General features: G+C 37.5%; 1 protein-coding gene and 1 non-coding gene across 11 annotated transcripts in view; one reads left to right on the top strand and one right to left on the bottom strand.

The window, feature by feature from the left end:
- The window catches only part of BCAS3 (BCAS3 microtubule associated cell migration factor), a 727,466-nt gene that overhangs the window by 415,837 nt on the left and 295,803 nt on the right, over nt 1–15,826 (bottom strand). The window lies entirely within an intron of this gene.
- Nucleotides 11,861–11,964, top strand: LOC129470862 (small nucleolar RNA U13). Its single transcript, XR_008653382.1, has one exon. It is a non-coding gene; the product is annotated as a small nucleolar RNA U13 (small nucleolar RNA).

Here is a 15,826-nt window from a genome sequence, read left to right as displayed (position 1 = left end):
CCAACATGGTGAAACCCTGTCTCTACTAAAAACACAAAAATTAGCCGGGTGTGGTGCATGCGCCTGTAATCCCAGCCACTCAGGAGGCTGAGGCAGGAGAATCACTTGAACCTGGGAGTTATTTTATATATATAAATATATATATTTTAATAATAAGGTAATAGCAATGGTTGTCTAGGCTAGCAGCAGGGCAGAGAGCACTGACCAAAAAGGGCAGGAGGAAAGTTGTTTCTGAGATAAGAAAACTATTCTATATCTTGATTGTGGTGATGATTATATAGATTTAACTACTGAGAGGCAAATTCAACATTCATCTCCAACATTCACTCCTTCACTGGATGCCACCACAGATACTTAATCTGTGATTGCCTAGCCTCTTTTACAACAAGTGGTGACATAGTTATGATCACTCAAAGGCAGGTGGCTACTGCAGGATTCTGGAACAGTATCTGCTTTCCTGATAAAGGAAATTAACATCACTGATGCTGCCCTTTCTCCCCATCTTATTGCCTTGAAGTCTGAAATGATGCTCAGGGAAGTGACATTTATAAAGGAATCACGAGGAAAAGAGCAAAAAAAGTCACAAAGACATCATTCAGCCAAGACCAGCAGCAAACTTTTTATAATGTGATAAAAAATAAACACTGATTTTCAAAAACCATTGTTAAATGTGGTTTTCTTTCTATGGCCAAAAGTATGCCTAATGATTCAAATAACAATGCCCTTTCTAACCCTACTGGAAAAGAAAGAAAACCCAAGAGCAGAGAGTGCTTGGATAAAAAGTCTCAAGACCAAGAGAGTTATCACAAAGATAACTGCATATAGCAATAACTACCTTGCCAAAGTCCAAGCCATTTGATGAGGTTATGTTTAATGGAAACATATAGAAATATAAAAAAGGGAATTAAAATACAAGTTCTAGAGACATCCCCAGCCATGTACTTCAACATTTTTTATCCTTCAGAACTGATAAAAACACGTGCACTTTCAGGCTGGACACAGTGGCCCATGCCTGCAATCTCAGAGCTTTGGGAGGCCAAAGTGGGAGGATCTCTTGAGGCCATGGATTCAAGACCAGCCTGGGCAACATAGCAACACCCTCTCTAAAAAACTTTTATAAAAATTAGCTTGGCATGGTGGTATGCACCTGTATGTAGTCCCAGCTACTTGGCAGGCTGAGGTGGAGGATCTCTTGAGCCCAGGAGTTCAAGGCTGCAGTGAGCAATGATTGTACTACTACACTCTAGCCTGCCTGACACAGCAAGCAAGACCCTGTCTCAAAAAAAAAAAAAAAAGAAAAAAAGAAAAAAAAAGGCCAAGTGAGATAAAAGCCCAACATCCTAGCTGTCCCACCTTATCCAAAGGGTAGCTTCCCCTGCCATGCACACAGGGGATAACATTACTAAAGGGCAATTGTCACTGGAGCAACTGGCACGTGCACATTAAAAACACTAGTCCATGCTTTTCATGGGGGAAAAATACACTGGAATGGGATATAAAATGGTGGGACCCTTTAGTCCGATTCAATGTACTATCATTGTGACTTATGTTGATGAATATATAACTGGTATTAATGGCTTACATGACTGTACTTAAATGCTTGTGCCAGAGGATATCATCAAACACGTACACCGAGGTGATAGTGGGACAACTGCACAACAGACCACCTACTAGACTTCCAGTTCCTTCCCATATTATATGCCAGAAACAACATAGGATTCCAAGAGTAAAATGTTAAGGTAAAGACTTAATGGCTGCTGAAGTACTCGGAGGTGTTATCTCAGTACAACATCGCCACCTGCCTGATGCAGCCACCAAGTACACTCCCTTTTTTAGAAGGCTGCTATTAACCAGCTACAAAGTTCTAATTGTAATTAAACAATTGACTCATGGAGGCCTCGTGACTTTCTAGACCCACTTGGGGATGGGTCAACTCAAACTTGAAAATGAACAAGGTGGGAAGAGCCCAACCAACAGGGACCGCTATTCAAATGGAAATGGTATATTCCAGAGTACAGCCAGTCTGGTTGAGCAGAACCTTGGGTATTACAGCCACTTTATCTTTTATTCCACTGTCTGAAGCATGCCACTGGCTCAAGAGGCACTGGATTCACAGAGCTTCCTTTAAATACCTGGGTCTGATTGACTGATGGCTCAGCTAAGATGAAACCTGATGATGCCCACTGGGCCTTGACAGCTGTATAACCCCAAAAACTCTGGAAGGCTGATTGAAATAAGGAGCAACCAGCATGGTAGAATAAGGCAAAGCCATCACCCCAGCTTTAATTCCGGGTTAGGCAAAAACTATGATGGTGGGCCAACCGTGCCCACTCGTTTATGTACTACCTATGGATGCTTTCGTATGACAGCAGGAGAGCTAGTATAGAGACCATATGGAATGCAGAGTCAAAGATACTTATTATCTGGTCCTTTAAAGAAAAAGTTCGCCGACTCCTAATTCTGAAAACCCTCTAGAAGTTTTATTTTTACTGACTTTTCCTCAGTTGGCAACGGCCTGGCCAGTGGTCTCATCTGCCGCAAGGAAGACTAAACACTCGCAGATTACAGATTGTTCCTCTTGGGGCCATGAGTTCTGCAAACAAATCATAACTGCTAATTGAACAATCTGGATCACTCATGGCCAAGGTAAGGTTCTATTCACTGATGAAAATGACTGGAATCAAGCTGCTTATCAAGCCTACAGTATCCTGCACTGCACTGTGATTGCCATCCAAATCCATCAACAATAAACGTTTTGCCTCTGGCTTAAGTATCACCTATTATCCACTGTTTCATATCCATTCAAACTAGGCATGATATCATAATTGAAAATAATATGTATTCTGCAGTTGTTGGGTTTGGTTATCTAATAGGTCAATGTAGCTAGTAGTGTTATTCTAATGATTTATGTCTTTTTTCTCTATTCTATCAACATCAAGAAAGTGGTATTAAAATCAAGAATGCTGATTGTAGAATTATTCATCCTATTAATTCTGATTGTATTTAATGTATCTTAAAACTCAGTTTTAGATGCATATATTTATTTTATTTTTTATCATCCAGCCCAAAATGTCAAGATGCATTTAAATTACGTGCATTTAAAACTGAGTTTAGGTGTATACATTTAAATTTTCCTGATAATTTGACTTTTGAAAAGTACAAAATATCTCTGGTAATAGGCTTTGTCTTAAATTCTATTTTAGTTGATACTAATATAGTTGAATTTCCAATATTCTTATGTTTCTTATTTGGATGATGTATCTTTTAATATACATTTACTCTCATATTAATGTCTCCATATTCAACATTATCTTATAGGCAATTTCTTCCTTTATATTGGAGTACATTAATATTTAATTTCTATATGGTTGAATTCTGATATACCATTTAATATCTGTTTTCTGTTTATCCCTGTTTTTCTTGTGCTTCTGCCTTTCCTTTCCTGTCTTTTGTATTAACTGAACATTTTTTAGTATGCCATTTTCATTGAAGCATTGATTTTTTACGTATAGCAACATTGAACCTTGCAATAGTACAGCTCCATATACCTGCCTCCACCCTAGCATCCTCCATCTTTGTGCTATAGTTGTCACATGCATTACATGCACATATAATACAATAACCACAAACTAATTCAATCATTCCCATATATTAGACACAGATTTTTAAAAGGGAAAAATCATCCTTTCTATTCAACAAGAAATGACCATATTCTTCACTATTTCCTAAAGATGCAAGTTTGCTTCTGGTATTATGTGCCATTAGCATAATTTCTAGTGTGGATGTCCTGGCTTTACTGCTCCCTCATCCTTGAGAGATATTGTTGTTTGATGGAAAACTTCAGGTGGCCAATATTTTATTCTTTGAGTCCTTCAGACATGTTATTCCACTGTCTTCTGACTTCCATGGTTTCCAGTGAGAAGTCAATAGCGTGTTAAAATGTACTTTCTCTGTGTGCAATGCATTACTTTCGTCTGCATCCTTTCAAGATTTCCTCCTTACTTTGGTTTTCAGAAAAATGACTATGATGTCCTTTGACATAGTTTTTGTTGTATTTAATCTTATGTGCTATTTGCTTATCTTTCTGAAGTTGTAAATGCATGTCTTTCAACAAAAGTGGAAAGTTTCCCACTTTTAGATTTTTTTTTCCTCCCTTACTGTCCTCACCTTCTGCAATAACTACATGTATGTTGGCTCTGATATTGTCCCACAAGTTGCTAAGGCTCTACTTATTTTCTATTTTTTCACTCATTAAGTTTGGAAATTTCTAGTGATCTATGTTCAAATTCATTTACTCAATCAAATTATGCTGTTAACACATCCATTTCATTTTTATTTTTGATATTGTATTTTTAAGTTGTAGACTTTTCACTAGGTAATTTCCTATATTTTCTCTTTCTCTGCTGACATTTCCTACCCTTTTATTTAAAAGAAGCATATTTTCCTTCGTATCACTGAGCATAGTAATAATAGATGCTTTAAAATAATTTCTACTAGAAGATGGAGACTTCCAGTTCCAAAACGGTGGTATAGAAGCTAGCTGGCTTCACTACCCCTGCAGAAAACCAAAAACAAATATATAGTACCGAGATTTTAACCAGCAACACTCAGAACTCAAATATGAGGATGAGACAATTCCTGAAGCCACAGAGAAGTGAAAAAAAACCTCAGAGTGAATGGTAAGAGATTCAGACTTCCAGATCTGTGATGCCCCTCCCCCGATTCTGCCTGGCATCAAGAGCACAGAAAATCTCCCCCCAACTCATGGTGACTATACTGGAAAAAGTGAGATTGAGGTGGTAAACCAACTTTCCCACCATCTTGGGTGCTCTGGCAGGAAAACTGTCCTTGCCTTAACTGGCAGGAAGTATCGTGGCTGCCTGATGGAAGAAACAACCCTGAGGACAGGCAAAGACAAAGTGGGGAGGCTAGACTACCATCCCTAGCCCTGGAAACTCTGTTCCATTAATTGGCCAAAGGAGACACCAAATTAGAGTGGCTATTCAGCAGCACCATGCAGTAGGAGATACATTACAAAGGTCCCTGGGCACAAACCCCTAGCCAGACTTCACACACTGTGGGGATAACCACTTTGGGATGCTCCCAAATCAGGATAGGTAATACTAAAATCATTTAGCAGAGCCAAGGTGAACCTGGGCTTTAGGTACCACCTATATCCAGAAAAAAAGGCAACAACTTAGCTGTAAAGATTCACCAACAGGCCAGACACGCTGCCTCATGCTCGTAATTCCAGTGCCATGAAAAGCCAAGGCAGGTGAGAGGATCACTTGAGGCCAGGAGTTTGTGACAGGCAGGGCAATACAATGAGAGTCTGTCTCTAACAACAACAACAAAAAAATTCTTTTTAAAGTTAGCCAGGTATGGTGTCATGTGCCTGTAGTCCTAGCTACTCAGGAGGCTGAGGTTAGAGGATTGCTCCAGCCCAAGTGTTCAAGATTACAGTGAGCAATGACTGCACCACTGTACTCCAGCTTGGGCAACAAAATGAGCCCCGACTCTAAAAGGATTTAAAAAAATGCACTAAGCAAAATATACCAAATAAAAACAAAACAAGGTAGACAGATAAAACTGAAATAAAGTATCAATGCAAAGATATAGATATACACACGAAAAAAACAACAGCAAGTAGGGAATCATGACCTTCCCAATGGACAGCAAAACTCCAGTGACAGACCCTAATGAAAGAGTGATCTGTGAGCCCTCTGACCAAGAATTCAAAATAGCAGTTTTAAGGAAACTCAGTGATCTCCAAAAAAAAAAAAAAAAAACACAACAACAACAACAACAAAAAACACACAGAAAAGCAATTCAGAAATTTATCAGAGAAATGTAACAAAGAGATTGGGAAAAAAATATGGAAATCTTGGAACTGAGAGACATATTTGCTGAACTGAAGAAGTCTCAGAGACTCTCAACAGTGGAATGGACCAAGTGAAGGAAAGAATCAGTGACCTAAAATACCGGCTATTTGAAAATACAATCGGGAGTGTGGGGGGTAACAGGGGAAGGAAAAAGAACAAAAAGGAATGAATACCACCAACAGGATGCAGACAATTACCTCAAAAGACCAAATCTAAGAATTATTGGTATTCAAGAAGGAGGTAAGACTAAAGGGTAGAAAATGCAAACAAAGAAATAACAATGGAAAACTTTCTAAAACCTAAGAAAGATATAAATATCTAGTTATAGGAAGGACTGAGAACAACAAACACTCAACCCAAATAAAAATACTCTAACACATATAATAATAAAACTCTCAAAGGTCAAGGACAAAGAGAAGATCCTAAAAGCAGCACGAGAAAAGAAGTAAATACTGTATCTCCAATTTCTCTGGCAACAGACTTCCCAATGTAAATCATACAAGCCAGGAGGGAGTATAACAACATTTTCAAAGTGTTCAAGGAGAAAACATTGCCATCCAAGAATACTGTATTCAGCAAAATTATACTTGAAATATGAAGGGGAAATAAAGTATTTCTGAGACAAACAAAAACAGGTAATTCGCCACCACCAGACCCACCTAACAAGAAATGCTAACAAGAATAATTCAATCCAAACCAAGAAAACTCTGATGTGCTAAAAGAAAGCTTTTCAAGGTGTAAAACCCACTGGTAAAAAGTACATGGTGAAACACAAAATACTCTATAACTGAAATGGTGGTGTACAATCCACTCATAACTCTAGTATAAAACCCAAAAGATAAATCTATCAAAAATAATAATCACTATTAGCAACCTGTTAAGACATACGTAATACAAAAAATATAAACTGATACAACCAAAAGTCAAGATGCTGGGGGCACCAGGTGTGGTAGCTCACACCTGTAATCTCAGCACTTTTGGAGGGCAGATCATTTGAGGTCAGGAGATGAAGACCAGCCTAACCAGTGTGGTGAAACCCTGTCTCTACTAAAAATACAAAAAAAATTAGCTGGGCATGGTGGCACATGTCTGTAATCCCAGCTACTCAGGAGGCTGAGGCAGAAGAATCACTTAAACCCAGGAGATGGAGGTTGCAATGAGCCAAGATCATGCCACTGGGTAACAGAGTAAGACTTTGTCTCAAAAAACAAACAAACAAAAAAAATGTTGGGTGATGGAGTAAAAGTATAAATTTTTTTTACATGTTCTTTTAGTGATCTAAGATAAGCTGTAGTCTCTTTAAAATAACTTGTTATATCTATTATAAGATGTCTCTATAAGCCTCCTGATAACCACAACACAAAAACTTGTAACACAAAATCCTGTAACAGACTCACTAAAAAGAAATGCAACAAATTAACAGCATAATACCAGAGAAAATAACTTACCCACAAAGGAAGGCACTAAGAAAGAAACAACCAGAAAACAAGCAAAAGAATGGCAGTAATATCTTCCTACTTATCAATAATAACGCTGAATGCAAATGGTCTCGATTATCCAACTAAAAGGTACAGAGTGGCTGAATGGATAAAGAAACAAGACCAAGTTACATGCTGCCTTCAAGAAATCCACTTCACCTATAAAGACACACATAGACTGAAAGTGAAGGGGTGAGAAAAGATACTCCACGTATCTGGAAACCAAAACAGAGCAGGAATAGCTATACTTAACATGAAAAAGCAGACAACCAATCTAAGATTATAAAAAGAGACAGAGAAGGACACTATACAATGATAAAGGGGTCAATTAAGCAAACATATGTAACAATTATAAATATTCAACAACGCTAGATATCTCAAGTCTATAAAGAAAATATTAATAGATCTAAAACAGAAATAGACTGTAATACAATAAAAGAAGGAGACCCCACTCCAGTAATGGGCAGATCATTCAGACATAAAATCAACAATGAAACAGCAGAGTTAAACTACACACTAGATCCAACAAGCCTAACTGATGTTTAGAGAACATTTTATCCAACTGCTGCAGCATACATTTTCTTTACTAGCACATGGGACATTCTCCAGAAGAGACCATATCTTAGGTCATAAAACAAATCTGAACAAAACTTTTAAAATAAAAAAATCATATCAAATATCTTTCCTGGCCACAATGCACTAAAACTAGAACTTAATAAGAAGAACTGGGGAAAATATATAAACACATAGAAATTAAAAAACATGCTCCTGAGTGACCAATGGGTCAATGAAGAAATTAAGAAAGAAATTTTAAAATGTCTTGAAACAAATGAAAACGGAAAAATGGAAATGCAATATACAGGCCGGGCGTGGTGGCTCATGCCTGTAAGCCCAGCACTTTGGTAGGCCGAGGGGGCAGATCACTTGAGGTCAGAAGTTCAAGACCAGCCTGGCCAACATGGTGAAACTCTGTCTCTACTAAAAATACAAAAATTAGCCAGGAGTGGTGGTGGGCACCTATAATCCCAGTTACTCTGGAGGCTGAGGCAGGAGAATCACTTGAACTCAGGAGGCAGAGGTTGCAGTGAGCCAAGATTGCGCCACTGCACTCCAGCCTGGAGTGAGACTCCATCTCAAAAAAAAAAAAAAAAAAAATTCAATATACCGAAACCTATGGGATATAGCAAAAGCAGTACTAAGAGGCAAGTTTATAGTAATAAATGCCTGTATCAGAAAAATGAAAGGCTTCAAATAAACAAACTAATGATAAACCTCAAGGAACTAGAAGCAAGAACAAACCAAAGCCAAAAATAGTAGAAAAACAGAAATAGTAGAAAGAAAGATCAGAGCAGAAACTAATGAAATTGAAGCTAAAAAGAAATAAAGATGAATAGAACAAAGCATTGGTTTTCAAAAATGTAAACAAAATCAACAAGTCTTGAGCTAGACTAAGAAAAAAGAGAGAAGACCTAAATAAATAAAATCAGAAACAAAGAAAGGACACATAACAACTGAGACCTCAGAAACACAAAAAATCATTAGAGACTAGTATGAACAAATATACACCAACAAACTGGAAAACCTAGAAGAAATGGATAAATTTCTGGAAACATACAACCTCCAAGATTGAATCATGAAGAAACAGAAAACCTCAACAAACCAATAGCAAGTAACAAAACTGAAGCTGTAATAAAAAGCCTCCATAAAAAGCAAAAAACGCCCAGGACTTGACAGCTTCACTGCTGAATTCTACCAAACATTTAAAGAAGAATTAATACCAATTGTACTCAAACTCTTCAAAAAAATTGAAGAGGAGGACATACTTCCAAACTCATTCTACAAGGCCAGCATTACCTTGACACTAAAAGCAGATAAGGACACAACAACAAGAAAAGAAAACTACAGGCCAATATCCCTGATGAACATATATGTGAAAATCCTCAACAAAATACTAGCAAACGGAATTCAACAACACACTAAAAAGATCATTTATAATATCAAATGGGATTCATTCCAGGGATGCAAGGATGGTTCAACATAAGCAACTCAATAAACATGATATATCATATTAACAGAATCAAGAACAAAAACCACATATTTCAATAGATACTGAAAAAGTATTTTATAAAATTCAACATCCTTTGTGTTGAAAAACCCCTAATCAAAATGGGTATAGAAGCAACATATTTCAAAATAATAAAGACCATATATGACAAATCCACAGCTACCATCATACTGAACAGGGAAAAAATGAAGGCCTTTCCTCTGAAGACTGGAACAAGATGAGTATGTCCACTCTCACTACTGTTACTCAACATAATACTGCCAGTCCTGGCCAGAGCAATTAGGTAAGAGAAAGAAATAAAGGGCAACCAAATTGTAAAGGAAGAATTCAAATCAGCCTTGTTTGCAGACAACATGATCTTATATCCAGAAAAGGCTACAGAACTCACCAAAAAATTGTTAGAGCTGATCAGCAAATTCAGCAAAGTTGCAAGTTACAAAACGAACATACAAAAACCAGTAGCATTTGGCCGGGTGCAGTGGCTCACGCCTGTAATCCCAGCACTTTGGGAGGCCGAGGCGGGCGGATCATGAGGTCAGGAGATCGAGACCACCCTGGCTAACACGGTGAAAGCCTGTCTCTACTAAAAACACAAAAAATTAGCCAGGCATGGTGGCAGGCGCCTGTGGTCCCAGCTACTCGGGAGGCTGAGGCAGGAGAATGGCGTGAACCCGGGAGGTGGAGCTTGCGGTGAGCCGAGATCACGCCACTGCACTCCAGCCTGGGCGACAGAGCAAGACTCCCTCTCAAAAAAAAAATAATAATAATCAGTAGCATTTATATACATCAACAGAGAACAATCTGAAAAAGAAATCAAGAAAGCAATCCCATTTGTAATAGCTACAAAAATATAAAATTCCTAGGTCTCAATCTAACTAAAGAAGTGAAAGATCTATAAAAAGAAAACTATGAAATACGAAAGAAATCGAAGAAGACACAAAAAAATAGAAAGACATTCCATGCTTATGGGTCAAAGAATACTGTTAAAACGACAATACTATCCAAAGTAGTTTACAGATTCAATGCAATCCCTATCAAAATTCCAACAACATTCTTACAGAAATAGGAAAAAAAAATCTTAACATTTATATGGTGCCACAAAAGACCACAAATAGCCAAAGCAATCCTGAGCCAAAGGAACTGAAGGCATCACACTTCCTGACTTCAAAATTTACTACAGGTCTATAATAACCAAAACAGCATGGTGCTGGCATAAAAATAGATACACAGACCAATGGAACGGACTAGAGAAACCAAACATACATCCATGCATTTACAGCCAATTCATCTTTGACAAAGACGCCAAGAACATAAAAAGGTAAAAGAACAGTCTTTTCAATAAGTGGTGCTGGGATAACTGGATAGCTATGCAGAAGAACGAAACTAGACCTCTATCTCTCACCATAACAAAAATCAAATCAAGATCGATTAAAAACGTAAATCTAAGACCTCAAACTATGAAACTACTAAAAGAAAACTTTGGAGAAACAGTCCAGGACATTGGTCTGGGCAAAGCCTTTTTGTATAAGACCTCAAAACATAGACAACCAAAGCAAAATAGACAAATGGGATTACCTGAAGCTAAGAAGCTTCTACACAGCAGAAGAAATAATCAACAAAGTGAAGAAACAACCCACAGAATGGAAGAAAATATTTGCAAACTATCCATCTGACAAAGAATTTATAACTACAATATATAAAGAGCTCAAGTAACTCAATAGCAAAAATCCCCAAATAATCCGAATTTAAAATGGGCAAAATCCAACCCCATTAGAAACAAAAAAAAAAAAAAATAAGAAAATTTAAAAATGAGCAAAAGACCTGAACATACATTTCTCAAAAGAAGACATACAAATGGCCAATAGATATATGAAAAAAAATGCTCAACATCACTAGTCATCAGAGAAACACAAATCAAAACCACAATGAGATATCATCTCACCCTAGTGAAAATGGCTTGTATCAAAAGGACAATCAATAAAAGATGCTGGTGAGAATGTGGAGAAAAGAGACCTTTGCACACTGCTGGTGGAAATGTAAATTAGTGTAGCCACTACGGAGCACAGTATGGAGGTTCCTCAGAAAACTAAAAATAGAATTAACATATGATCCAGCAATTCTGCTACCAGGTATATAGCCAAAAGAAAGAAAATCAGTGCAGCTAAGGGATATCTGTACTTCCATGTTTATTGCAGCACTGTTCACAATAGCCAAAATATGGAATCACTCTAAGTGTTCATCAACAGATGAATAAATAAAGCATATATGGTATATATAGCAATGAAATATTCAGCTATTAAAAAAAAGAATGAAATCCTGTCATTTGCAGCAACACAGCTGAAACTGGAGGCCACTATGTTAAGAGAAATAAGCCAAGCACAGTGAAATGTTGCATGATCTCACTCCTAGGTGGGAACTACAAAAGTGGATCTTTGATCCTTTCGTAGTTCATAAGCATGATGATTGGGTTTTCACGCTGCTGTGTGAGATGTGCCTCTCTCAAGCCTTGTTACAATGTCAGCACATTACCTACCTGATGTGAAAAAAAAAAACAAAAAACAGTGGGCCTCATGAAGATAGAGTAGAATGGCAGTTATCAGAGGCCAGGAAGTTGCGGCAGGGCGCAATGAAGGGGAAGAAAAGGAATATAAATGTATTTATTACCACTGAACTGTACACTTAAAAATGGTAAAGATAGTAAATTTTATATGTATATTTTTTAACTATAAAAAAGGAGAAAATTGATATGGAATATATAGAAACTTTCTATACTATCTTCACAACTTTTCTGTAACTCTAAAATGATTCCAAAATTGAAAATTTATTTTAAAAATAAAATAATTTTTATAATTTACTACATCTGGGTTATCTTGAGGTTCATTCTGCTAATGTGACTATAGTGATTCTATAGAGTGAAGCAGCAGCTCCTGCATGACAGTTTCCACCTGGACATTCCTTCTGGCCAGCCCTACTGATTTCAGACTAACCTAGCCAGCCCCCAGAATCACGTATGCCAATAAACCTCTTTAATGCCCTACTGACTCTGTTTCTGTGGTAGAATCTTAACTGATACAGAGGTTTAATCCAGTTCCTATCATTCCATCATAGCTAAATGACAAAATTTATGATATGATTTTAAGTTTCTCAAAATTTCTCCCTGACCTAAAATATCTCCCTTACTGCCATTCAGAGTGCTTCTAATTTTACCATTCAATAATACTTCCTTCGGATCTTCTGGTATTTGAATATCCTACCAAGGAGAAAAAGATGTTACTATGAGGAGTTTCATGGTTGGGAAAATGTGCTCTGAAGGCCAAGAGTATAGCTTGACAACATTCTGCTGAAGACATCAGGCATGTGTTTCATGGATCCACTCAATCAGCAGAAGCCAGGAATAGACAGACAAATCCAAGAAAGATCTGTAGAGTGTCCTCTTGTCTGATGGCATGGATCCCCATGACATACACAGGAGATAAACAAGGTTTTTGAGAATGTAGTATCTGCAGAAACACTGCCATCTTGGACTGAAAGGCACAAAGGCATGATTAAAAGAAGAAGAAGAAGAAGAAGAAGGCGGCTACTGGACTTGCAAAATTCTACAAGCAGGAAACAGGCTGACAGACCTACCTAGGTGCAAACCTGTGCTACCCTTCAATAAAATGTATGAATGACTCCAAGGGCAGAGATTGGCACTTAAAGGCCTAAGCTGTGTGTACAAAGGCAGGAGTGGGCAGAGCCACAGGCCCAGAAAATGAAGCCGCAGTCCAGGAGGGCAGTGCCTCAAGCCAGATGGGAAACTCTGGCCTTGAAACACAATGGAATTTGCCCTGCTAGATTTTAAACATGTTTGAAACCAGTGACTCTTTTATTCTTTTCCATTTCTTCCTTTTGAAATGTCTATCCTATGCATATCCTAGTACTGTATTTTGGCAGGAGGTAACTTTTATTGTAGTTTCATAGCTCCACAGAGGCACAGGAATTTTGCCCTAGGATAAATTCCAGAGTCTCAACCATACCAGAGTCAGATGATTGAGATGATAAGATTGGACCTTTGAGCTGATAATATATTTTTTTTAATTTAGACTTAGAGTTGATGCTGTAATGGGTTGTGACTTTTGGGGATGTTGGTAGGGAAAAGAGGTAATACTTAGCATATGGCATGAACATGAATTCTGGGAGGCAGAGGATGGAATACAGAGAAGTGAATTATAGCCCCCAAAAGACATGTCCATATCCCTCAAAAGATCAAAGAGTTACTCTTTGGCAAAATAAGTGATTAGGTTATAAATCCTAAGAGAAGGGGCTTATCCCTGGGTTATCCAGGTTGGTACTTAAAACAATCACATGTATCTTTACAAGAAATACAGAAGGGAAGCTGACTCAGAAATGAGGAGGATGTAATACAATCAGAGAGACAGCGACTGAGTGATGTGGCTATAACTCAAAGAATGCTAATGGCCACCAGAGGCTAGAAAAGGCAAAGAACAAATTCTTCCTCAGAATTTCCAAAGGAAGTGCAATCTTGCTTACATTTTGATTTTAGATTTTTGCCCTCCAAAACTGTAAGAGAATAAATTTTTGATATTTTAGGCTCCCAAGTTCATGGCAATTTGTTATGGTAACCACAGAAAAAAACCATTGAGTAAATCTGGACATCATCCTGAACAACATGAATTTTATAATATGAACAATCTGCCCCAGCACTGAAATTGCTGGGTTCTATGGTAAGTATATATTAATATTTTAAGTAAATGCAAAATTATTTCCCAGAAAAGCCGTACCAACAGCAATGTATGAAATATGAGAAATTTAGTTCCTCTATTCACTGACTGTGGGGAGTCAGTTCTTTAAAGGTGTTGTGGACATAAGACATACAACTTGTGTCTTTTCATTCTCTTAATGGTTTTGTTCAAAAAGCAGATGTGTTTCATTTTGATGAAATCCAGTTTATCAATTTTTCTTTAATGGACTTTGGAATAGAAAATTTTGCAAAGCAAAAACAAAAACAAAAAAAATTTTTTTTTTTGAGACAGGGGTTTGCTCTGTTTCCCAGGCTGTAGTGCAGTGGTGTGATCATGACTCACTGCAATCTTGACCTCCCAGGCTCAAGCAATCCTTCCACCTCAGCCTCCCAAGGAGCTGAGACTACAGACATGCACCACCAGGCCTGGCTAATTTTTTTTTGCTTTTGTAGAGACAGAGCCTTTCTATGTTCCCCAGTCTGGTCTTGAACTCCTGGGCTTAACCGATCCTCCCACCTTAGCCACCCAAAGTACTGGAATTACAACTGTGTCCAACCTTGGTGTCACATTTTAAAAGTCTGTCCCTAACCCAAGTCACGAAGGTTTCTTTTGGTGCTCTTATAACTTTATAGTTGTAGGTTCTACATTTAAGTCTATGATCTAATTTGAGTTAATTTGTTGAAAAGACTAATCTTTCTCCACTTTGTATCTTTGCACCTTTGTCAAAAATAAGTTGTCTCCACATGTGTGGGAATGGTCACAGGATCCCTACTATTATTGTAGTTTTAGTAAGTCTTGATATAGGTAGTGATATTTCTCCAACTTTTTCAAAATTATTTTGCTCATAAGTGCTATGCATTTTCATGTGAATTTTAGAATTATCTTGTTAATGTTTACCAAAAGAAAACCCTGCTGGGATGTTGATGCAGATTATATCGAGTCTATGGATAAATCTGGGGAGAACTGACATTTTAATGATGGTAAGTATTCTAGCACAAGAAAATGGTTTAATTCTCCATTTATTTAGGTCTTTACTCTCAGCAATATTTTCTAGCTTTCAGAGTACAAGTCTTGCTTATTGAACGTCAGTAGTATATATTTTTGGATTTTTTAAATGATCAATTCGTTGTCGTTAGTATATAGAAATGCAACCGATTTTTGTATATTGATCTAATATCCTGTAACCTTGTTAAAATCATTTATTAGTTCTTTTTAAAAAATAAAATAAAATCCTTTAGTTTTTCAACATAGATAATCATGTCATTTTTGAATAAAAGATAGTTTTACTCTTGCCTTTCTGATCTGATGGTAGTTCTTTCTTTGTTCTCACGTCTCCTCTGCAAATCTCTGGGATTCTCTCTCTGCAGCTCCCATGTTTCTGTCCCACTGTATTGAGAATCTATGATCTTGGCCTCCCAGGACTCTTAGCAATATCTCATCAATTCAGGGAGACTACTAGGCTCCATTAGGGTTCCCCCTTCCTGCACCATGACTGGAAACTCTTTCAAAGCAATAAATTGGGGCAACCATAGGCATCCTCTCATTTGTTCTTCTTCTATCAGGGATTGCCATCTTTCAATGACTAATGTACAGTAAATAGAAAACCACTGTTCATTGTTTAGTTGTTTCAGGTAGAAGGGTTAATCCAGCTCTTAACTC

This window comes from Symphalangus syndactylus, chromosome 20 (genome assembly GCF_028878055.3).
Source record: "Symphalangus syndactylus isolate Jambi chromosome 20, NHGRI_mSymSyn1-v2.1_pri, whole genome shotgun sequence".
Taxonomy (NCBI): Eukaryota; Metazoa; Chordata; class Mammalia; order Primates; family Hylobatidae; genus Symphalangus; species Symphalangus syndactylus.
Note: the sequence above shows the minus strand (reverse complement) of the source record. Positions and strands in the feature narration are given on the sequence as shown.